A 25,675-nucleotide genomic window follows, 5' to 3' on the forward strand; every position below is an offset into this window, starting at 1 on the left:
TCAATTAAATCATCAAATTCCCCTAATTAGGCCCCTAGATTCTCCCCTTTCCCTAACCTAAATCTACTCACTAGCCATTCTAGGAATCAAGAAATCCATTAATTCTACACTAGCAAGCATGAAATTGAAGGATTAAGAAGAGAGAATCAAAGACTAGAACAATCAATTGAACAATCAACAAGAGAATTAAGAATCAAAGTAACTAAGTAAAATCAAGAAGAATTCAAAAATTGAAGGAATTATAGAACAATCAACAATCAAAACAAAAGCAAAAATTAAGAAATTGAATTGAATTGTACGAAATTAGAAGAAGAGTTTAGAGAATTACAAATTGATGCTTCAATGGAGGAGAGTTTCTCTCTAGAAATGCTGAAAAACTAACTTTGAGAATCTAAAATTATCAACTAAAATTCTACTCTTAACAAAATAATCGAAAAATCTATTTATAAGTTTCCCCAAATAGAAGCCAAAATTCGAATAAGAGCAGCCCGCGCAACCATTCGGTCGCACAGACCTTTTTGTGCGACCGAACGTAAATGAGTCATTCGAGCAAATACTGGGTCTTGTGCGAGCGAAGGCAGCGAAGAACATTTCTTTCGTCATGTGCGACCGAACGAAGAACCCTGTTCGGTCGAATGGGGTTTCTTTGGCTCATTATTCCTCTGCAGCACGATTCCCTCGAACGAAAAGCCTTGTGTGGTCGCACAACTCTTGTGCGGTCGAGTAGAGAGTCTTGTGCGATCGCATCCCAAATTAGGGACATTCTGATTCCAAAATCAAATCTGTGCGACCGAACAACAGAGCACGTTCGGTCGCACAACACCTGTGCTGTCGAATTAGAGGGCTCTGCGATCGCACCCCAAATTAGAGACCCTCTGATTCCAAAAATCAATCATGTGCGACCGAACAACAGAGCACGTTCGATCGCACAGAACTGGATATTCCTTATACTCATTTGCACTCCTCTGTTCGGGCGCACAAACCATCACTCGATCGCACAAGCCCTGTTTTGGCTTGATTCTACTTGTTTTCCATCACTTTTCATCATAATCACCTATAAAGCACAAGATGGAACGAAACTTATAAAATTCACACAAAAAGCTATTAAAAACTATAAAAAAAGTATAAAAACTAACATAAAGTCCTAAGCTAAATGTCGCTCATCAAACTCCCCCAAGCTAAGCGTTTGCTAGTCTCTAGCAAACTAAACTCAACTAGGAAAGAATGAGCTACTATTAGAATGCTAAAAACTGAGAAACACAAGAAACCAGCAAATCTAATCAAGGCAAGACAAAAAATGAAAAGCATAAACCAAGAAAATAAAGAACGGATTTTTCATGAAATGCCCCCGAGGTTTGCCTTAATGCACCAAATACCCCTAAACTTTCCAGAATGCACCAAATACCCCCGAGGTTTAAAACAATAACACAAAATGCCCTTAATGAGCATTTTCCGTCCATTCTGTTAAGTCTCCGTTAGCATAAAATTACTTTTTTGCCCTTACTCAACTAATTTCTCTACTAATTCTAATATTAACACTTAATTATATTAATTAAACCCAAAAATTTAATTAACTACTGTTATTTAAAAAAAAAATGTTATCAAAAAAAAAAAAAAAACCCAATTTTTTTTCTGGGCTCTTCTTCTTCACGCAATTTCTGGGCATTCTTCTTCCTTCACGCCATCAATCATCATTGTCATCATCTTCTTCTTTTTCTTCTTATTCCACCATCATCATCCCTAACTAAAACCCTATCTCATTAACTTGCCCTTGGTCGGTCTTTTCTCTCTCCTCACCATCACTTTCCTTCATCCCTCCTAAAAAAATCCACCATTTTCTCTCTCCTCAAGCTACAACAATGGTGGATTTACAACCCATTTTATTGCCGAATAACAGCAACATCAGCAACAACACTTCATTAATCTGTGTTTTCAGTGCCACCACCACCAAACCACCCCCCCCCCCCCCCCCCCCGCACTTCCCCCACCGAATTCCTCAGTTCTCCCCACTGCCGCCACCACCAAACCCCCAAACCCCCACCACCAAACCCCCACCTTCCCCCGCACTTCCCCCACGTTACTCACCCCACCGCCGCCGCCACAAACCCCGCTCCACCTTCCTCATCGTCGGGGTTTCCCTCATTGCTGATATGGGGATCAATTTTGCGACGTTTTCCTCGATTTGCGGTGTTTCCCCTCGATTATTGCAACGAGGATTGCTGATTATTTGAATCCACCATTGCTGATTTGGGGATCAATTTTTTTGTAAGGGTTTGTGTTGTAGATCTGAATTTTAGGAGAGAGGAAAATGGAATTTGTTTGTTTGAGTTTGAGTTGAATCTTTGAAGGGGGGGATAGCAGAAAACTTGTCTGTTCAGGTGAAATAATGGGGTTTGGTGGTGGTTGTTGGTGAAGTTCATGAAAAAGGAAAGAGAAAGAGACAGATAAAAGATAAAAGATAAAAGATAAAAGGAATAAAAAGAGGGGAAAAATAATTAATGTTAACGGGGGACTTAACGGAGTTAACGGAAAATAGTCATTTTGGACATTTTGTGTATTTATACTAAACCTCAGGGGTATTTGGTGCATTCTGGAAAGTTTAAGGGTATTTGGTGCATTAAGACAAACCTCAGGGGCATTTCATGAAAAATCCCAATAAAGAAAGAAAAGAAGAGGAAAAGAAAAGAGAAGAAAAGAAATTAAACTACAAAATCCGAGATAGGGCCTTTATTATGGAACGAGTATAAAAGAACACTAATATTACCAATCAAATAAATGAGTACACGCTAACTAATGTCCTAAATCGAGTGAAAGATTCAAGTGCCAAGCAAAGCGAACTAAGGGTGAACACTAATCAATTCCCCTTCAACCGAGCATACCACGTCAAATCTCTAGATCTTTTCCACCCTTGAGAGTAGCGTCTCGAGACACCGCGAAGGCGCCGGAGAAAATAAGATAGGCTACCCGACATCTTAGCATGACAATCCCATTCCATAAACTTGACCAAATCCTTCCTCCACCGACTATGACTCAACTGTAAAGGGTCAAGAGGACTTTTTAGGGTGTAACGTAGGCTAGGGGTAAGGTGTGGAACAAATTTGGTAATTTGGTGCTCATACCTAAAGTGAAGCGCAATGATAGAACTCAACTCAAGCAAAACGAACCAAATACAAACTCATACCACTTATTTGGGGTACCCCCAAGCTTATTCAACAACAATTCTAAACTACAACTCTTTTTGCACTTTTCTTGATTTGATTTTCTCTTTTTTTGTGTTTCAATTGAAACTTTTCTCATGCCTTGTTTTTCTCTATTTTTGGCTTTTTCAAAACTTTTATATCTCATTTTTGCTTTTGCATCATTTATTCACTATATACAACACATTTCCCAAACTTTGCCATTCATACCAATAAACATCTTTCCTCAAATATGCATAATCATTCAAAACCAACAAGCATCATAACTCTAAGCTTCACTATCACTTCTAAGGGTGAAAACAAAACAAAGGCTATTAGGCTTGTAATGTGATCATAAGAAATGAAGGGGCAAGGCTCAAATGGCTAGCAAGGGGGAAAATGCAAACAAAAATATATGAGAAAAATAGAAAATAAAGTCCTAAACTAAAAAGAAAAATAGTCACCGAAAGAAATGCCTCTATCGTCCCCTAAAGTAGTTCGGTCGCGGTCTTGGGAAGGAAATAGTCAAATTCGGGAAGAAAGAAAGTCAATGCCAAGGATCCATGCCACTCAAAATATATGTATATGTGTTTTGGCTAATTTGAACATGAACCTCACATGGGAGAAAATACCACTCTCTCCGGTTTCAAATCACTAGAGAGATCGACACCATCTTACCACAAGCCAAGGGTTCAAGACGCATGATACCCAAAGTTCTAACCAACTTCCTTAACACCAAATCCTAAATTCGACCCAAGACATTAAAAAGCGTGTAAACATCTACCAATTGGGAATAAAAGCATTCTAGTCTACAAGTTCCAATTTTATTTGCCCAAATCAAGAATATTTCCTAAGAAAACCTAGAAAAACTTGCCTTGACAAAAGGAAAGGAAAAAGAAGAAAAAGAAAGAGAATAAGAAAACACACCAAAAAGGAAAACAAAAAGAAACAAACAAAACAAACGAAAAGAAAAGAAACTAAAATCAAACTAAAAACAAAGAAACTAACATATACAAGTGCACATAATGGTATGGTTTCCAAGACATGAGCATCACAAATAGGCAACTACACAACAAAACTCCTCCCAAGCTAGAATTAGGCCATGTCCTCACGGCCTAAAACTAAACAAGGAGGGGCACAGCTACCCATCCAACCAAATGCCCCATATGCAAGATGCCCGTCCCAAAGAATGCATGTGAGTTAGAAGGATATTACCGGAAATGTCGTGGGAGCAAGTCCCTCAAAGAACCGGTAAAAACCGAACAATCTCACCAAAGTATCGACGAACAAGGTATAGGTGGAAAGTGGGAACCCACATCAACGAAACCAATCCACAAAGAACACACAAAAACAATCAAGAAAAAAATGTTAGTAGACAAGGCCAAATGGCCAAAACAAACACAAAACAAGCAAAAACTCATCATCATATATACAACCACATGAAGTGGCAAGAAGATCACACCAACAAAAATCAAACACTCCCCATAGCAAACCCCTACTCCGCATTTCTCCCCCAAGCTAATCACAAGCATACCATCACATCAAGATGGGGGAGAAATGGAGTGAACTCTAAGAAGAAGGGCTCGGGGCATGCCCTTTACCCTTTGCATCATAAATCCTCCAATATTCATCCCGCTCAAGACGATGAGCACGAGTCGCGTCGTCGGTGAACGGGGTGAAATTGTAGGTGGGGTCCACATCGGGACCCAAAGCGTCGGTATAGGGCGGCCAACCATATTCGGGCACAAGGGGGTAGTTGCCATGGGGTGGATCTCCTCGGGGGCCATCCCAACCACCCATATAACCCCTAGGCCATCCGGTGAAATACTCGGGCCACTCACTAGGCCAATCCACCGGTGGGGGAGTGGGGTACATAGGGTCACCATGGTAGTCACTACCGCCCACCATAGTATAGTCATAGGGCGGAAAGGAGGGGGGAGTGACACCAGGTTGGGATGGACCCGTCAAATACGGGTAGGTGGGTGTACGCTCCTCATTCCAACTAGGGATGGGCCCTTGTTGGGGAGGGTGGTAAGGGTAGTTGACATAGGGGGCAAAGTCCCCTTTGTCAACTTGAAAGTCGTACACCCGCCTATAGTAGTAGGACGAGTCAAAATCAGGAAATGAATCCCTCGTGCGGCTCCCTTGAGAAGCAAGAAAAGCCAAGACACGTGCTTGGTCCTCTTGCCCTTGCAAGAGAGTCTCAAGGGTGGATTGCAAACCCGTCATGTCAAAAGGAGAGGAGAGAGGTATGTTACCCATATTCGGAGGAGAAGGACTAGGAGACCGAGAGGGAGCTTGAGTGGGCTCGGTAGTGGTACCGGTAGGCTCGGAAGTGGTGCCGGCGGCGGCGGCGGCCTTGATAAACTTTTGATGCCGCGGAAGCAAGTAGCGGACATTAGGGGACCATGAAGTGCTGGGCGGGTGCGGAAGAAAGCACCAATCGTTCTTCCGCACAAGCCAAATCCATTGCGCCTCATTGGTGGTGTAGTGGATGAAGGAAATAATGCCCTTGGTCCAAGTATGCATTCTATGTTAAGTCTAATAAATGCGGTTCAGTATTAATTAACAAGTTAATAATTCAGTGAGATCAAGTGAGCTGAATGCCTAGCTAGAGGCCGCTTCAGTTCAAGTGGAATTAATGATATTAATCCACAGCTTACTCTTGACTGAACCCGTAGGGTCACACAAATAGTACGTAAACGGATCAAGTATTTAATAGCATTAAATACTCCATCTATGAATATTCGGAACCGACGGATCTTGGTTTCAGTGGGAGCTAAGATCGTCACAGGCAAGGAATGAATACTCCGGAAACGATGATATTGCCGGAAACGGAAATATGGATCGTATCGGAAATATAAATATTATCCAAGTCGTAGATGTTGCCGGAAACGGAAACATGGTACGTGTCGGAAAATATTATCGGAAATGGAAATATTGCCAGAATCGGAAATATTGCCGGAAACGGAAATATTGTCAGAATCGGAAATATTACCGGAATCGGAAAATAATTCCGGAAACGGAAATATTAAATATTTGTTCGAAACGGAAATTAATTCCGGAATCGGAAATATTAAATATTGTTCATATCGGAAATGAATTCCGGAATCGAAAAATTAATCGGAAGCGCATCGTACGAATAAGCATCGGACGAGGCCTGCCGGACGAGGCCCAGCACGAAGCCAGGCCATCGCCCAGCAAGCCAAGCGCGCCGCACAAACAGCCATGCCAGGCCCAGCACAAGGGTAGGCCCAGCAGGCTGCGCGCAGCGCGCAGCGCGCACAGCGCGCACAGCACGCACAGCGCGCAGCGCGCACAGCACGCGCAGCGCGCAGCGCGCGCGGGCGCTGAGTGGGCTGCTGCTCGCGCGCACGCATGGGGCCCATCGTGGCTGCCGTGCGTGTGTGTGCAAGTGTTTGTGTTCGTGCACGTTTCCTAAAACATGCAGAGTTCGGTTAATGATTAAATTCCTAATTCTATTTGATAAATTAATTAAATTAGAGTTCTTGTAGGATTCTAGGTTTAATTAATTTGTATCTGAATAGGATTTCGATTCCCTTTCCATACCGCTATAAATATGAGGCTAGGGCTCACAATTTATAACACAAGTTTTTCAAAGTATTCAAAGTGAGTTTTTGAGAGAAAAATTCAGCCACACATCTTGCTCAAAAGTGCCGAAAATTCTAGTACCTTAAGGGCGATTCTAGTTGGTCAATCTTAAGGCGGATACGGACGTGCTGTGGACTATCTACGGAGGGACGACACTTGGAGTCCTAAAGACTTGTTCTTGTTCGGTTCGGGCGCAGCTAGGGAAGGCACGCAACAAAGAGTATGCATCTAATCTATGCTAAATGATTATGTGTAAATAATATGTTTTCCTGGGTTTATGGTTTTTCCGCATGATTTATGAATTGTCATATGTATCATAACCTAACAGTGGTATCAGAGCCCCTTATTATTTTCATAATCTAAATTGCATGAACATGGTTAAATATTACAAATTTGCAAGAATTAAAAGGGGTGATTAATTTTCGTAATTGTTAATTAATTGCAAATTGCGTTTATTTAATTATACGTACGCAGTTTTTCGGCAGTTTCTTCGTTACTCATCCGAATTGAGTGATTTTTGTGTCAATTCCGCATGTAAAAGGCATTCTAAAATTTTGACAAAAATAGTTTTTTTCTGCCGAACCCAGAATTCTCAAATTCGAAGCCTAACTATGACTTTTCGAAGGTTTTAGTTTTTCGAATGCAAAATTTCGTAAATTTAAGATGTTAAATTAAATATTTGCGATTCTTGTTGATAAATCTTGAATTTTTGATTGACCTACTGCATATGTTTAACAAGTTTGAATGCCTAGTCTTGTTAATTATGCAATCTAATTTGTAATTATGATTAATTTGTTGAAAATTAGAATAATTTAGAATTAATTTGATTTTCATAATTAATTGTAATTTAATTAGAAACCTATGATTAAAAACCACCATAAAAAATTGTAAATTTACGATAAATTTTAAATTTTTATGACCTAGACTTGAATCCATAACAATCGGAAATCAATTGGATAATAAATTTTCGATTTTTTTCGCCCTAAAATTATGAAATTAATATTATTTATTAATTTGTCATTAATTTTAAATATAAATTTTAAATTTTTATGCGATTCGTTCATAAAACTTGCACGCACGAAGCAATGGACGCTTCGTGTTACCCTTAAGGGGTGTTGTATAATGCGGGCATGCGACGACGAGCAAGGGAGCTCGTCGCCCGTGCGGCACGAATGCAATGAGCAAGGGCGTAGTGCACGAGCACAAGGCAGCAGCCCTGCCTAGTGTCGTGTGCCACGACCAATGGACGAATGGGCATGGGCGTAGGGCGAGCCAAGGCAGTCGCGTGTGGGCAGCAAGCGAGCTGCGCCACAACGCGCGCTGCCTCGCACAAGAGCGCGCAGCCTCGCGCGCAGCGAGCGCAAGCTCGCGTGCCACGAGCGCTGCGCCTAGCATTGCTCGCGCGCACAGCGAGCGATGTCGCCCGCCCAGCGAGCGATGTCGCGCGCCCAGCGAGCGATGGCTCGCGCGCCCAGCGAGCGATGGCTCGCGCGCCCAGCGAGCGATGTCGCGCGCCCAGCGAGCGATGGCTCGCGCGCCCAGCGAGCGATGTCGCGCGCCCAGCGAGCGATGTCGCGCGCCCAGCGAGCGATGTCGCGCGCCCAGCGAGCGATGTCGCGCGCGCACTGCGAGCGATAGCCCGCGTGCGATGAGCGCTGGCGCGCGCAGCGAGCACCAATGCGTGCGGAGGCTTGCGATAGGGATGCAGCAGCTATGCGACGAGCGCATGGGCTGCGCGCGCATGGCCAGCGATGGCTGTGTGCGTGCGGCCCATGGGCGTGCTACGCGTAGGGTGTTTGCGTTACGATTAGATCGTTTTGAATGTTTAATTTGAAAATTTCAGTTCACGTAATTTTAATTAATTTTAAAATTAATAATTTAAATTATTTTCTTGGATTTTAATTTTGAATATTATAATTATAATAAATGTTATTTATTCTAATTATTTTACTAAAATTAAAATCATGAATTAATTTAAATGCGACTGAAATTAAATTAAACTTTTTGGATTCAATTATAAATTTATATGAGCTTTAAATTTTAATTAAATTTGTATGTTTCCGGTTAGACTAGAAATACATTTTTATGTTTAAAATTGGTAAAGCATATGAATTTATTGGTTTAAGTGGGAGAGCTTTTTAGTCATAAACTCTTGATTAGGTCTACAAATCCTTAAGGTTAAAACAACTTGATTAGAATTAATAAGGACTGAATAATTGGTAGATTATTGGTGCCCTTGATTAATTGCTGCAAATGTTTACGTGATGCATAATGTGTTTTACTAACCAGCTATGTGGGCCATTCATGATAATGAATGGGTGAATGGTATATATTGTATATGTACTGTTTTGCAGGTTATGAAGTGACTAGTATGGCCAAATAGGATAGAAAATATGGTCTGCGTACCATTAATTTGAATGTAATTGGTCTAAAGTACCAAAGTTATTTTTCAATTCAAATATGGTCTGCGAACCATCAAATAGTTGTAATTAGTTATAGCTTATCCTATTTGAAGAAAATGGTGCCTCCCACGGAGATTTTCAAGACGGACTTTGAAGTCAAAGCTTCAAGATGAAGTCGGGCCATACTAGATCACAAATATCTTATGCATGTTTTAAGTTATTTATTGTTTTAAATATGTCTTAAAATGCATGAGATCAAAAGCTTGATTATGTTGCATGATTAAGGATTTTAGTTCACTTAAAATCTAACCAACATAGTAAGAGCCTTAAGTTCCAAACTTAAAAATTGAGTTAAAAGGTGCCATGCCAAAATATACACTTGCTTGGATATCCTTTACATCAATCTAGTAATAGTTTTCGCTCAGCGAGGTGTTACTTATTGGTCCTAAAGGGGCAAGGTACACAAATAATTGTGAGTACATGTTAGTTTTGGTGAAACTCAACGATATAAGTAAGGAGTCCTTTTATGTCGTGGCAAATTCGATAGGTTTACCTAATAAGTTCTTAAACGTACCTATCAACCAAGAATAGTTTCTAGACTATTAGCAAAAGGCTTTTGCTTACCTAAGATGTTCTAGGATTAAGTCGACAAACTGTGCTTAGTTCTTCAATGATTTTAGGATCTTGGAATCATTTTATTCACACCTGCCGGAACACATAATTTGAATAAAATGCTTAATAAACATTGAATTATGCATGTATGCTAGAATTTAAGTTTATTAAAAGAAACTGTGAATGGTTATTTATTTGTTTATTCTTTTCAATTTTAGTTTTTAATATGGCAAACAACAATTCATTCAACATTCGATCAATTCTCGAAAAGGAGAAGTTGAACGGGAAAAACTTCCTTGACTGGCAAAGGAACTTGCAAATAGTTCTTATGCAGGAAGAAAAGGAGTATGTCCTAGATGAGGCGATGCCCGAAGCTGCAGGCGACGGGGTCACTCAGGCAGCCCTCAATCGTTGGATTGATGCCAACAAGGATGTGAAATGTCTAATGCTCGCCACCATGAGTGCGGATCTGCAGAAAACGTTCATCAACTCAGATGCTTTCACAATCATTAGTGAGTTGAAGAACATGTTCCAAGATCTGGCTCGAGTCGAAAGATTCGAGACTCATAGGCAAATTCTTGAGACCAAGCTTAAGAAAGGCGAGCCCGTAAGTCCACATGTTCTCAAAATGATTGGACTCATTGAGAATATGAGTCGGCTGGATCAGCAATTTTCTCAGGAAATGGCTATAGACACCATCCTCCATTCTCTTCATAGCGGGTATGATCAGTTCAAACTGAACTACAGTATGAATAGTCTGGACAAAACGCTCACTGAGCTTCACGGTATGCTGAAGACCGCTGAAAAGACGCTCAAAAGTGATAAGCAGGATGTGCTTATGGTGCGTGGGGGCAAGTTCAAGAAATCTGGAAAGAAGAGGAATGCTAAGAAAGGTGGCAACAAAGCCAGCCCAACTAAGCAAACTGGCGCCAAATCTGCAAAGAGAAAGGTCAGTCAACCCACTTCTGAATCCGAATGCTTCTACTGCAAGAAGAAGGGGCATTGGAAGAGAGATTGCTTGAAGCTAAAGGAAGATCAGAAGAACGGAACAGTCGTTCCATCTTCAGGTATTTTCTTATTGACTGTATACTTGCTAATTCAACTTCTTGGGTATTAGATACAGGTTGTGGCTCACACTTATGTTCCAATCCACAGGGACTAAGAAGAAGTAGAAAGTTAAGCAAGGGTGAAGTCGACCTACGAGTGGGAAATGGAGCACGGATTGCTGCATTAGCTGTAGGAACTTACTATTTGTCGTTGCCCTCCGGGCTAGTTTTGGAACTGGAAGAACGTTTCCATGTTCCAAGTCTTACTAAAAACATCATTTCAGTTTCTTGCTTAGATGCTAAGGGATTTTCCTTTATAATAAAAGACAATAGTTGTTCGTTTTATTTTAAAGAGATGTTTTATGGATCTGCTAGATTAGTCAATGGACTTTATTTATTAGATCACGACAAACAAGTATATAACATAAATACCAAAAAGGCCAAAAAGGATGATTCAGATCTCACCTATCTGTGGCATTGTCGATTAGGCCATATAAACTTGAAACGCTTAGAAAGACTTCAAAGAGAAGAAATTCTAGAACCATTTGACTTAGAGGATTATGGTAAATGCGAATCATGTTTACTTGGCAAAATGACAAAGCAACCTTTCTCTAAAGTTGGAGAAAGAGCAAATGAACTATTGGGTTTAATCCATACAGATGTATGTGGACCAATGAGTACAAATGCTAGAGGTGGTTTCAGCTACTTTATCACTTTCACTGATGACTTCAGTAGGTATGGTTATGTCTACCTAATGAAGCATAAGTCTGAATCCTTTGACAAATTCAAGGAATTTCAGAGTGAAGTAGAGAATCAATTAGGCAAGAAGATTAAGGCACTGCGGTCTGATAGAGGCGGTGAATATCTGAGCTATGAATTTGATGACCATCTGAAAGAATGTGGAATTCTATCAGAATTGACTCCTCCTGGAACACCACAATGGAACGGTGTGTCAGAACGGAGGAACAGAACCTTGCTAGACATGGTCAGGTCAATGATGGGTCAGGCCGAACTTCCATTAGAATTTTGGGGACATGCACTAAATACAGCTGCACTCACTATAAATAGAGCTCCGTCTAAAGCTGTCGAAAAGACTCCATACGAATTATGGTTTGGAAAGCCTCCAAATGTGTCTTTTCTTAAGATTTGGGGATGTGAAGTATACGTCAAACGATTAATTTCAGACAAACTTCATCCAAAATCTGACAAATGTATCCTTGTGGGCTATCCAAAGGAAACAAAGGGGTATTACTTCTACAATACATCTGAGAACAAAGTGTTTGTTGCTCGAGATGGTGTCTTTTTGGAGAAGGATCACATTTCCAAAATGACAAGTGGGAGAAAAGTAGACCTCGAAGAAATTCGAGTCGAACAACAAACTCTAGAGAATGCTCAAGATGACATTCAGGATGAAACTCAGAGATCTTTAGAAGAATCTGGTGAGAATCATGGTCAATCTAGAAATGTTACCCCGCGTAGATCGCAAAGATATAGATCTCAACCGGAAAGGTACTTAGGTATTTTGACGAACGAGAGCTATGACGTTCTATTACTTGAAAGTGATGAACCTGCGACTTACAAGCAAGCTATGACGAGCCCTAGCTCCAAGCAATGGCAAGAAGCCATGCAATCTGAATTAGACTCCATGTCTGAAAACCAAGTATGGGATTTGGTCGATTTGCCAGATGGCTACCAAGCCATTGGAAGCAAATGGGTTTTCAAACTGAAAAAGGACAAGGATGGGAAACTTGAAGTTTTCAAAGCTAGATTGGTTGCAAAAGGTTACAGGCAAGTCCACGGTGTGGATTACGATGAAACCTTTTCACCAGTTGCAATGCTAAAGTCTATTCGAATAATGTTAGCAATCGCTGCATATTACGATTACGAAATATGGCAGATGGATGTCAAAACTGCTTTCTTAAACGGCGTTTTAACAGAAACTGTGTTTATGACACAGCCTGAAGGTTTTGAGGATCCAAAGAATGCTAAAAAGGTATGCAAGCTAAAGAAGTCAATCTACGGATTGAAGCAGGCATCCAGGAGCTGGAATATACGTTTTGATGAAGCAGTCAGTGACTTTGGTTTCATCAAGAACACGGACGAATCTTGTGTATACAAGAAGGTCAGTGGGAGCAAAATTGCTTTCCTAGTATTATATGTCGACGACATATTGCTTATCGGAAATGACATTCCTATGTTGAACTCTGTCAAGATTTGGCTTGGGAAATGTTTTTCGATGAAGGATCTAGGAGAAGCACAGTACATATTGGGCATCAAGATTTACAGAGATAGATCTAAAAAGATGATTGGACTTAGTCAAAGCACTTATATCAATAAAGTGCTTGATAGGTTCAAGATGGCGGACTCCAAGCGAGGCTACCTACCCATGTCTCATGGAATGACTCTAAGCAAGACTCAGTGCCCAAAAACATTTGATGAGCGTAGACGAATGAATGGGATTCCATATGCATCATTGATTGGTTCAATAATGTATGCTATGATATGTACACGCCCGGATGTTGCGTACGCACTCAGTGCTACGAGCAGATACCAGTCAGACCCAGGAGAGGCGCATTGGACTGCTGCCAAGAATATTCTGAAGTACCTGAAAAGGCGCAAAGATGACTTCCTGGTCTATGGTGGAGATGATGAATTAATTGTTAAAGGCTATACGGACGCAAGTTTCCAAACCGACAAAGATGATTTCAGATCACAGTCTGGGTTTGTCTTCTGCCTCAACGGAGGAGCAGTAAGCTGGAAAAGTGCTAAGCAAAGCACCATTGCGGATTCTACAACTGAAGCGGAGTACATTGCTGCACATGAAGCAGCAAAGGAAGCTATATGGCTAAGGAAGTTCATAGGAGAACTTGGTGTAGTCCCCTCCATTAAAGGACCAATAGCCCTGTATTGTGAGAATAACGGAGCTATTGCACAGGCAAAAGAGCCTAGACACCACCAGAGAGTCAAGCATGTACTTCGTAGATTTCACCTTCTACGAGAGTTCGTTGAAAGAAAAGAAGTCGAGATAAGCAAAATTGGAACTGATGACAACATATCAGATCCATTAACTAAACCTCTGCCGCAGGCGAAGCACAACTCGCACACTGCAGCTATGGGAATCAAGCATATTGGAGAATGGCTTTGATGTCTCTGTTTAATGTTTTAAAGTTTTAGAGTTTAAATCTTTGTAAAACATTATTGGTTAATCATTCACAATAAATGAAAAGAATTCATTTTTCCATTTAATTTGTGGTTTATTAAATGATGAGTCCCTTCAATTTGACGATATATTCAAGATAGACTGTCAGGACCAGTCCTGTGACTAAGAAATGTCTATCAAGTGAACTTGAATGTCAAAGGTTGAAAATGGTCCCTAATCGGAGTTTTCTATAAAATTGGACGCATAGAAAACGTTAGACGATTAGAATGCAAGATGACTAGTAGTTCTGTTTCTTGAACTATGTGGACATGGCAATGTCATAATCATTTGCATAGATACTTACTTTGGGAAGACTAGTATCGGACGAGACCTATGAAACTTTACTGTAAGAGATGAAAGTCTGTCATAAGTAAATTTCATTAAATTATTAGACACTAAATCCTCAATACCTGAGTGATTTGAGATTACTTGTTTGAGAACTGGTTGCTTTGACGTTGACCAACCGTCGCACCGTAAAAGGAGGCTATAAAGGCAACGCTCAGGTAATCACCTATCAAACGAAGTCTAATCTCAAGATCGCAAGATTGGGATTGTCCTCCCATAAATCGGGATGAGATGCTTAAAAGTTGTACAAGGCCACTCGGAGAGCTAGAAACTGTGAAATGCATGGCCGTGCTCGGATGAATCATAGGCTATGATTATCTGTCTATTTGATCAGTTGAACTCTGAAACCGAGGAACACCTCTGGACATAATAAGGATGACAACTCTTACCTTATGTTCAAGAGCAAGCATCGAGCGACAAAGGAATTAGGAAATGCACTTGGTCCAAGTATGCATTCTATGTTAAGTCTAATAAATGCGGTTCAGTATTAATTAACAAGTTAATAATTCAGTGAGATCAAGTGAGCTGAATGCCTAGCTAGAGGCCGCTTCAGTTCAAGTGGAATTAATGATATTAATCCACAGCTTACTCTTGACTGAACCCGTAGGGTCACACAAATAGTACGTAAACGGATCAAGTATTTAATAGCATTAAATACTCCATCTATGAATATTCGGAACCGACGGATCTTGGTTTCAGTGGGAGCTAAGATCGTCAAAGGCAAGGAATGAATACTCCGGAAACGATGATATTGCCGGAAACGGAAATATGGATCGTATCGGAAATATAAATATTATCCAAGTCGTAGATGTTGCCGGAAACGGAAACATGGTACGTGTCGGAAAATATTATCGGAAATGGAAATATTGCCAGAATCGGAAATATTGCCGGAAACGGAAATATTGTCAGAATCGGAAATATTACCGGAATCGGAAAATAATTCCGGAAACGGAAATATTAAATATTTGTTCGAAACGGAAATTAATTCCGGAATCGGAAATATTAAATATTGTTCGTATCGGAAATGAATTCCGGAATCGAAAAATTAATCGGAAGCGCATCGTACGAATAAGCATCGGACGAGGCCTGCCGGACGAGGCCCAGCACGAAGCCAGGCCATCGCCCAGCAAGCCAAGCGCGCCGCACAAACAGCCATGCCAGGCCCAGCGCAAGGGCAGGCCCAGCAGGCTGCGCGCAGCGTGCAGCGCGCACAGCGCACAGCACGCACAGCGCGCACAGCACGCGCAGCGCGCAGCGCGCGCGGGCGCTGAGTGGGCTGCTGCTCGCGCGCACGCATGGGGCCCATCGTGGCTGCCGTGCGTGTGTGTGCAAGTGTTTGTGTTCGTGCACGTTTCCTAAAACATGCAGAGTTCGGTTAATGATTAAATTCCTAATTCTATTTGATAAATTAATTAAATTAGAGTTCTTGTAGGATTCTAGGTTTAATTAATTTGTATCTGAATAGGATTTCGATTCCCTTTCCATACCGCTATAAATATGAGGCTAGGGCTCACAATTTATAACACAAGTTTTTCAAAGTATTCAAAGTGAGTTTTTGAGAGAAAAATTCAGCCACACATCTTGCTCAAAAGTGCCGAAAATTCTAGTACCTTAAGGGCGATTCTAGTTGGTCAATCTTAAGGCGGATCCGGACGTGCTGTGGACTATCTACGGAGGGACGACACTTGGAGTCCTAAAGACTTGTTCTTGTTCGGTTCGGGCGCAGCTAGGGAAGGCACGCAACAAAGAGTATGCATCTAATCTATGCTAAATGATTATGTGTAAATAATATGTTTTCCTGGGTTTATGGTTTTTCCGCATGATTTATGAATTGTCATATGTATCATAACCTAACAGTGGAGCCAAGTAGCATTGAACATCGCCCGGATGTTTAAGAACTCACCACCGGCCACGGGAGGTAAAGCCGCCATCTCCTTGGCATGAGGGTTGTTCGGTAGAAGCCGAACAAGAAGAGTAAGCATGCCGCCAAGGAGGATGTCGGATTTATTCAAGTGGCTATCCCTAACCTCGATGATCCGGGAAATGAGAAATTGCCCGAAATCAAGTACCCCTTGCTCCTCTTGTGTGGCCAACCATAAGCCACCAAGTTCCGTGCCCGGCAAGGCACCGGTAGCACCCTTAGAGAAAAGGGCATAGATGAGGAGCCGGCTCATGATGCGGATGGCCGGATGATGGAATGCGGAAGACTTGGCCGAGGCGGAGAAGAAATCCCCGTCGTCTCCGATGAGCTCTCCCCACCAACGATTTTCATCATAGGTGTTAGCACATTCGACCCTTGGGTTCGTGATGAAACCATGGTCCGAGTCGATGGAGAAAAGGGCATTGATTTGATTGTGGTTCAACTTGTATTGGCGACCGAAGACTTGGAAGCTCAATTCCACCACACTATCACCATCCTCATCTTCAAGGTTCTTCCGAGCCGAGGAGAGGAACTCCAATGTCAACCTTTTATAGGTTGGGGCACTCATCTTTGCGAACTCTTCCCACCCTAGGCCCTTGATCAACTTGTCAACCTCGGCCTCGACCCCCAAACGACGAACACTATCCCGATGGAAGAACTTGGTGGGCTTAATTGTTCTCTTGGAAAGGAGCTCGAAGAAGTCCCAAGACCTTTGCTCGGCGAACTCAATTCCGAAAGTTTCCATGTTCGGCTGGGTTGGTGCCGTTGTTGCCTTCCTCTTTGATGAAGAGGTGGTCGCGGTCGCGGTTGCGGTGGGGTTCTTCTTAGAGCGATTTGGTGCCATTGAGATGAGTGGATGCTAAGCAAAAATCTACAAAACAAGAAGAAACAAACAAAGACACACAAAGAAGGATAAACTAAGTTAGTTCACAATCTAGGACAAACGAACTACTACAAGAGATAAGGTTAAACTATCTTCATCAAGTCATCATCAAGCTCTAAACATTACACCAACTCCTCAACAAGCTTGAACTAACCACATTACTCCACAACAATAACCCCAATCAATCAACCAACACTTCCAAAAACAAGTATAGTCAAAGTAGCTCAAAATCTCATAAAACCATCTCAAAAAGTCTAGAGCTTAAATGGAACAAGGAATTAAACATGCATAGCTCATCTATACAATTAAAGGTTAACCACAATACAAACATGCATCAACAAACACCCAAGAATCAATTATTTCAGAAAAATCAAAAACAATATGAACATGGTGAAAATGGAACGAAATACAAGAATTAAGGGAAAGAAATCATCACCACAAGCAAAGGAAATGGTGTAGGATCGATTCCAAGTATCCTCAAGAGCTCCAATTCACCACACACACAATTATAAACAATTTCACAAAAACCCTAGAAATTGGGGATTTTGCAAAAATCTGAAAATTTGGGGATTTTGGGGGTTGGGATGAATGAGATTGAGTGTATTTGATGAATGGGAAGTGAAATTTGTGAAGGGAAGTGAATGAATTTGATGAGGAGTAGTGGTAGCAGTGAGAGAAGAGAGAGCAATGGAGAGGAGAGTATGAGAGGATAGTCGAGCAAATGAAAGAAAAATGGTGAGGGGCTTGCGATTTTTCAAATTAATGACTGCAGAAACAGCTCCGCCAGGCTGTGCGATCGAACAGATTAAGCCGTTCGGTCGCACAGACCTGTGCAATCGAACAGAAAGAGTCGTTCGGTCGCACAGACCTTGTGCGATCGAATATCTGAAACTGTTCGATCGTTTACCAAAAACTGGCCATTCTGTCTCAAAAACCTGGTTTGTGCGATCCAACGACAGAGCACGTTCGGTCGCACAAAACATGATTTTGAAAATGCTTTACAAGCTTCCCCTTTGAATCGAAAATTAAACTAATTAATGGAAACTAAAGCACAAAATCTAACAAAAACTAAGACTAGGAGTTAGACAACTGGGTTGCCTCCCGGGTAGCGCTCGTTTGATGTCATTAGCTTGACGAATCCCCCCAAAGCTCATGGGGGGACAAGAGAGGAAAAGAATACACGGGTTGCCTCCCGGTAGCGCTCGTTTAACGTCATTAGCTTGACGGACCCCCCCCCCCCCCAAAAAAAGTCAAGGGGGGTCAAACACAACAAACCTTGGGTCAACACTAGTCAACAAACCTTTCTTGGCCTCCTTGGGCACAAACCACTTACCCAAACCACCACTTAATGAGTGGGGACCAAACCAAGTCCTTTTAGGCATAGGATTGCCTTGCTTGGACTTCTTGCTCATACACTTCTTACCATTAGATGCCGGAGTGAGTGACTTTTCATCATCAAGGTCCATCCCGAATGTGTCGGGAATGGTAATGACGTCATCATAGGGATCTCCTTGCACAAAGGAACTCTCGTGCACATCCTTCTTCACCTTCCTATCAATCTCAAAATCACACTCAAGAACACAAGGATTGTTAGAAGCAATGGCACAAGAATGATTGTGCTCAACACAAGCAAGAGTGTCAACTTTCATGCAACTTTTCATTTTAGAGCAACAATGTTCATCAATTGCAAGCTTGAAACTAGCTTTGGCGTCTCCCGCTTTCAAGGTGATTAGTCCTTCTTGCACATCGATAAGAGCACCCGCGGTGGCCAAAAATGGCCTCCCCAAGATAATGGGGGTATGGGCATCCTCATCAATGTCCAAGACGACGAAATCCACAAGGAAAGTAAGTTCGCCAACAACTAGGGGAACATCCTCAACCTTGCCAATAGGATACTTGACCGAACGGTCGGCAAGTTGCAAGGTGATATTGGTTGGGACAAGATCACCAACGTCAAGCTTGGCAAACACCGAATAAGGTAGTATACTAACGCTAGCACCCAAATCACACAAGGCATTGCTTATTTCAAGCTCCTTAATAGCACAAGGGATAGAAATACTTCCCGGGTCTTTAAGTTTGGGTGGCGTTTTGTTAAGAATGATAGCACTACAATTTTCAGTGAGGTTCACCGTCTCCTTTACGTCGCAATTCCGCTTCCCATTGAAGACTTCCTTGAGTAGGTGGGCATTTGTTTCAACGCATCCATAAAGGGGAGAGTGATATGCAATTTTCGAAGAACCTCAAGACATTTTGAGAATTGCACATCTAACTTGTGCCTTTTAACTCTTTGGGGATAGGGGGGAAGAAGAGTTGGGAGAGGAGGAAGAGGAGTCTCCTTCGACTTATCACTATCACTCATGTCGTCGACATGAGACTTCTCTTCCGCATCATCACGGTCCAAGGACTCATTTCCCATAGAACTCTCACCCCTAGAGCTAGGAGCTTCAACATTCGTAGCACTATCATCTAAGGTCTTCCCACTCCTTGTCACAATTGCATATGATTGCTTAGGAGGTTGACCTTGGGGTGGGAGACTTGTATGCACTTGTTGCTCTTTGATAGTGCTAGCTAGTTGAGCAAGTTGGTTCTCAATCATCTTCAAGTGAGTGTTGGATTGCTTGAATACATCCTCAAACTCGACATTCTTCTTGGCTTGCGCCCCCACAAACGACTCCATGAGAGCCTCAAGATTAGACTTAAGAGGCGGGAGTGGTGGAGGTGCAACGCCATAACCACTAAGGTTTGCTTGATATTGGTTGCCAAAGGTCCTCAGTCCATTGAATCCGGGAGGTGGCAATTGAGATGCACCATAAGGACCTCCCGAGTTCAAAGGATAACCCCCACTTGAGGCACCCCTAAATTGCCCATAAGAGTAGTTATAACCCCCTTCACCTTGATGGTTGGGATTATAACTCCCTTGGTTGTATTGGCCTTGATTGCCAAAACCTTGAGATTGACCATAGGGCGCTTGGCTTTGATAGCCTTGTGCTCTATAGCCACCTCGATTTTGGCTATCATACCCACTTCCTTGGCCATAGCCTTGGTGGGGACCATACATGGAGGGCCCTCTAGGTTGCCTAGCAAAATTAGTATTGTTAGGGTTATCATTCCTAGACCTCTCATTTACGGCATTAGCATACTCTACATCAAAACCGCCTTCATAGGAAGGGCCATAATCCACAAATGACAAGTTATGAACTAAGGGGCATGCATCGGGGCAATGACTATAGTCTTGGCAATTTTCGCAAAAGAAGGTGCCCAGAGGCATTGAGCCATAAGAACTAACCTTGCCCTTCCCCTTAGAGAGAAGAGTGGCCGGGGGAGGAGGGATTATAGATGGTGATGGCGGTTGGCTTGGTGTGTTTTAAAGCTTCTCCAAGCGTGAGGTAAGCTTCTCTATCATCCGTGCTTGCTCTATGGCGTACACCGAACCCTTACCATCTTCACTCCTACCTTTCCCATCATAATTCCTTGTGCCTACATGCCAAGATTGGTAGTTTTGAACTACATCCTCAATGATTTCCTCTATTTGATCCTCAGTTTTATTCATAATGGGGCCTCCCGCGCCCGCATCAAGACTTGTCTTCGAACTTGGACTCAACCCCAAGTAGAATGTTTGAAGCAACCATTTAGGGATCCCATGGTGAGGGAATTCCCTTTGGTACTCCTTGAAACGATCCCAAGCTTCGAAGAGTGACTCATCTCGCTTTTGCTCAAAGGATTGAATCTTGTGGCGACACTCCGCCGTCTTCCCATGCGAATAGAACTTGTTTAAGAATGCACTTGTCACCTCCGTCCAAGTGCGAAGTGAGTTGGGTTTGACCTCCTTGTCAAGCCAATCACTTGCTCTCCCAAGTAGAGAGAACCGAAACAATGTCAACCTCACATAATCCGATGTGACACCATTGTGCTTGATTGTGTCACAATAGTGCTCGAATTGTTTGAGATGCTCGTGAGTTGATTCATTACTCTTCCCACAAAAGGGGTGGCTTTGGACCAAATTGATCAAGGCGACTTGATCTCAAAGTTGTTGGCACCCGTTGTTGGGGCTTGAATACCACATGTAGCTTCGAATGCCCCCGGTATTCCCAAGTTCTTAACCGGGAGCGCCATGTTCTCAAAAACTTGCTCACTCTCTTGTTGTTCCTCACCCACACTCAACGATGCGAATCTGTTATTGCTTGATGAGCTAGACCGTACACGCCTTTGTCTCGTAAGTGTCCTCTCCAATTCAAGGTCAAGAGGATGGAGGGTCCTTTGACGAGCAAGTCCCCTAACAAGCATACAAACTCAAGAAAAACCGTGAGCAATGCCAAGGAAAAAGAAAGCTAAGCGAAATTGCAATGTTTTTGTATTTTCTAATAATGAACTAGTCTCAACTTAAACTCAAAAACCGCAACCGTTCCCCGGCAACGGCACCATTTTGATAGGACGTTTTTCCGTCGTTGAAAGATCAACGCCACAATCAAACAAAATTTATAAACCACTAGACCAACCAACTATATGAATTATAGTGGCAAGTAAAGGGATCGTCCCAAAGAAACTATGGTTCTTGAGTTTAAATGTCAAGCTAATTCGAACAAGAGGTTTGATTTCAATTATCACTAAGATGCTAAACTAGGAATTAAACTAGATTGAATCAAGGAAGCTAAACGTTAGGGAGTTGGGGATAGTCTAGGGAAATCGGGGGAAATGAACTACCATATAGTAATCATGAATGATGCAATGAAATAGCACATAAGGGAATGAAAACTAATGACGTACTCGCCACCTCTCGGATAGAGCACGCGAAGCAACCTAGCCTATGGAAAGCTTTCGCATAGTCCTACGCTAGATTAGCAAGCATATAATAGGTGGTATCATTCACTTGCATGAACTAGGCTCACAATGTCTTGCCAAACCTAAATCATACATTCCAATCTAACTCAATCAACTAGCATTTGCAACTACTACTCAATTGATCATGGAAAATCCTAGCACTAAATCAATTTAATCACATCAATCATTAATAAATTAAATCATCAAATTCCCCTAATTAGGCCCCTAGATTCTCCCCTTTCCCTAACCTAAATCTACTCACTAGCCATTCTAGGAATCAAGAAATCCATTAATTCTACACTAGCAAGCATGAAATTGAAGGATTAAGAAGAGAGAATCAAAGACTAGAACAATCAATTGAACAATCAACAAGAGAATTAAGAATCAAAGTAACTAAGTAAAATCAAGAAGAATTCAAGAATTGAAGGAATTATAGAACAATCAACAATAGAAACAAAAGCAAGAATTAAGAAATTGAATTGAATTGCACAAAATTAGAAGAAGAGTTTAGAGAATTACAAATTGATGCTTCAATGGAGGAGAGTTTCTCTCTCTAGAAATGATGAAAAACTAACTTTGAGAATCTAACATTATCAACTAAAATTCTACTCTTAACAAAATAATCAAAAAATCTATTTATAAGTTTCCCCAAATATAAGCCAAAATTCGAATAAGAGCAGCCCGCGCAACCATTCGGTCGCACAGACCTTTTGTGCGACCGAATGTAAATGAGTCATTCGAGCAAATACTGGGTCTTGTGCGAGCGAAGGCAGCGAAGAACATTTCCTTCGTCATGTGCGACCGAACGAAGAACCCTGTTCGGTTGAATGGGGTTTCTTTGGCTCATTATTCCTCTGCAGCACGATTCGCTCGAACGAAAAGCCTTGTGTGGTCGCACAACTCTTGTGCGGTCGAGTAGAGAGTCTTGTGCGGTCGCATCCCAAATTAGGGACATTCTGATTCCAAAATCAAATTTGTGCGACCAAACAACAGAGCACGTACACCTTTGCTGTCGAATTAGAGGGCTCTGCGATCGCATCCCAAATTAGAGACCTTCTGATTCCAAAAATCAATCCTGTGCGACCGAACAACAGAGCACGTTCGATCGCACAGAACTGGATATTCCTTGTACTCATTTGCACTCCTCTGTTCGGGCGCACAAACCATCACTCGATCGCACAAGCCCTGTTTTGGCTTGATTCTACTTGTTTTCCATCACTTTTCATCATAATCACCTATAAAGCACTAGATGGAACGAAACTTATAAAATTCACACAAAAAGCTATTAAAAACTATAAAAAAGTATAAAAACTAACATAAAATCCTAAGCTAAGAGCAACATAATGAAAGAAATAATGCCCTTGGTCCAAGTATGCATTCTATGTTAAGTCTAATAAATGCGGTTCAGTATTAATCAACAAGTTAATAATTCAGTGAGATCAAGTGAACTGAATGCCTAGCTAGAGGCCGCTTCAGTTCAAGTGGAATTAATGATATTAATCCACAGCTTACTCTTGACTGAACCCGTAGGGTCACACAAATAGTACGTAAACGGATCAAGTATTTAATGGCATTAGATACTCCATCAATGGATATTCGGAATCGACGGATCTTGGTTTCAGTGGGAGCTGAGATCGTCACAGGCAAGAAATGAATACTCCGGAAACGATTATATTGCCGGAAACGGAAATATGGATCGTATCGGAAATATAAATATTATCCAAGTCGTAGATGTTGCCGGAAACGGAAACATGGTACGTATCGGAAAATATTATCGGAAATGGAAATATTACCAGAATCGGAAATATTGCCGGAAACGGAAATATTGTCAGAATCGGAAATATTATCGGAATCGGAAAATAATTCCGGAAACGGAAATATTAAATATTTGTTCGAAACGGAAATTGATTCCGGAATCGGAAATATTAAATATTGTTCGTATCGGAAATGAATTCCGGAACCGGGAATTTAATCGGAAGCGTATCGTACGAATTAGCATCGGACGAGGCCTGCCGGACGAAGGCCCAGCACGAAGCCGGGCCATCGCCCAGCAAGCCAAACGCGCGCCACAAGCCCAGCCAAGGCAGCGCCCAGGCCTACCGCAAGGCAGGCCCAGCGCGCGCCAAGGCCACGGCTGCGTGGGCTGCTGCTCGCACGCACGCGCATGGGCGGCCCTTGTGGCTGCCGTGTGTGTGTGAGTTTGTGTTCATGCATGATTCCTAAAACTATTAGAGTTAGTATATGATTAAATTCCTATTCCTAAAAGGATAAATTAATTAAATAGAGTTCTTGTAGGATTCTAAGTTTAATTAATTCGTGTCCTACTAGGATTACAATTCCCTTTCCATAACTCTATAAATACGTGCCTAGGGTCACATATTTTAAGAGATTAATTCAAGTATTCAAAGTGAGTTTTGAGAGAAAAATTCAGCCACATTCCTTGCTCAATAGTGCCGAAAATTCTAGTACCTTAAGGGCGATTCTAGTTGGTCAATCTTAAGGCGGATCCGGACGTGCTGTGGACTATCTACGGAGGGACGACACTTGGAGTCCTAAAGACTTGTTCTTGTTCGGTTCGGGCGCAGCTAGGGAAGGCACGCAACAAAGAGTATGCATCTAAATTATGTTATATGATTATGTGTAAATAATATGTATTCCTGGGTTAATGGTTGTTTCCGCATGATTTATGTAATATCATATGTATCATAACCTAACAGTGGTATCACGAGCCCCTTATTATTTTCATAATCTAAATTGCATGAACATGGTTAAATATTACAAATTTGCAAGAATTAAAAGGGGTGATTAATTTTCGTAATTTTTAATTAATTGCAAATTGCGTTTATTTAATTATACGTACGCAGTTTTTCGGCAGTTTCTTCGTTACTCATCCAAATCGAGTGATTTTTGTGTCAATTCCGCATGTAAAAGGCATTCTAAAATTTTGACAAAAATATTGTTTTTCTGCCGAACCCAGAATTCTCAAATTCGAAGCCTAACTATGACTTTTCGAAGGTTTTAGTTTTTCGAATGCAAAATTTCGTAAATTTAAGATGTTAAATTAAATATTTGCGATTCTTGTTGATAAATCTTGAATTTTTGATTGACCTACTGTATATGTTTAACAAGTTTGAATGCCTAGCCTTGTTAATTATGCAATCTAATTTGTAATTATGATTAATTTGTTGAAAATTAGAATAATTTAAAATTAATTTGATTTTCATAATTAATTATAATTTAATTAGAAACCTATGATTAAAAACCACCATAAAAATTGTAAATTTATGATAAAATTTTAAATTTTTATGACCTATACTTGAATCCATGACAATCGGAAATCAATTGAATAATAAATTTTCGATATTTCGCCCTAAAATTATGAAATTAATATTATTTATTAATTTGTCATTAATTTTAAATATAAATTTTAAATTTTTATGCGATTCGTTCATATAACTTGCACGCACAAAGCAATGGACGCTTCGTGTTACCCTAAAGGGGTGTTGTATAGTGCGGGCATGCGACGACGAGCAAGGGAGCTCGTCGCCCGTGCGGCACGAATGCAATGAGCAAGGGCGTGGTGCACGAGCACAAGGCAGCAGCCCTGCCTTGTGTCGTGGGCCACGAGCTATGAACAAATGGGCATGGGCGAAAGGCAAGC

The 25,675-nt window shown here is 41.5% G+C and overlaps 1 pseudogene; it reads left to right on the forward strand.

Moving 5' to 3' along the window:
• The first annotated feature begins 20,831 nt into the window (after positions 1 to 20,831).
• On the forward strand, positions 20,832 to 20,932 carry LOC130460338 (uncharacterized; annotated as a pseudogene).
• Positions 20,933 to 25,675: the final 4,743 nt, after the last annotated feature.

This window comes from Spinacia oleracea, chromosome 4 (assembly GCF_020520425.1).
Source record: "Spinacia oleracea cultivar Varoflay chromosome 4, BTI_SOV_V1, whole genome shotgun sequence".
In the NCBI taxonomy this organism is placed as follows: Eukaryota; Viridiplantae; Streptophyta; class Magnoliopsida; order Caryophyllales; family Amaranthaceae; genus Spinacia; species Spinacia oleracea.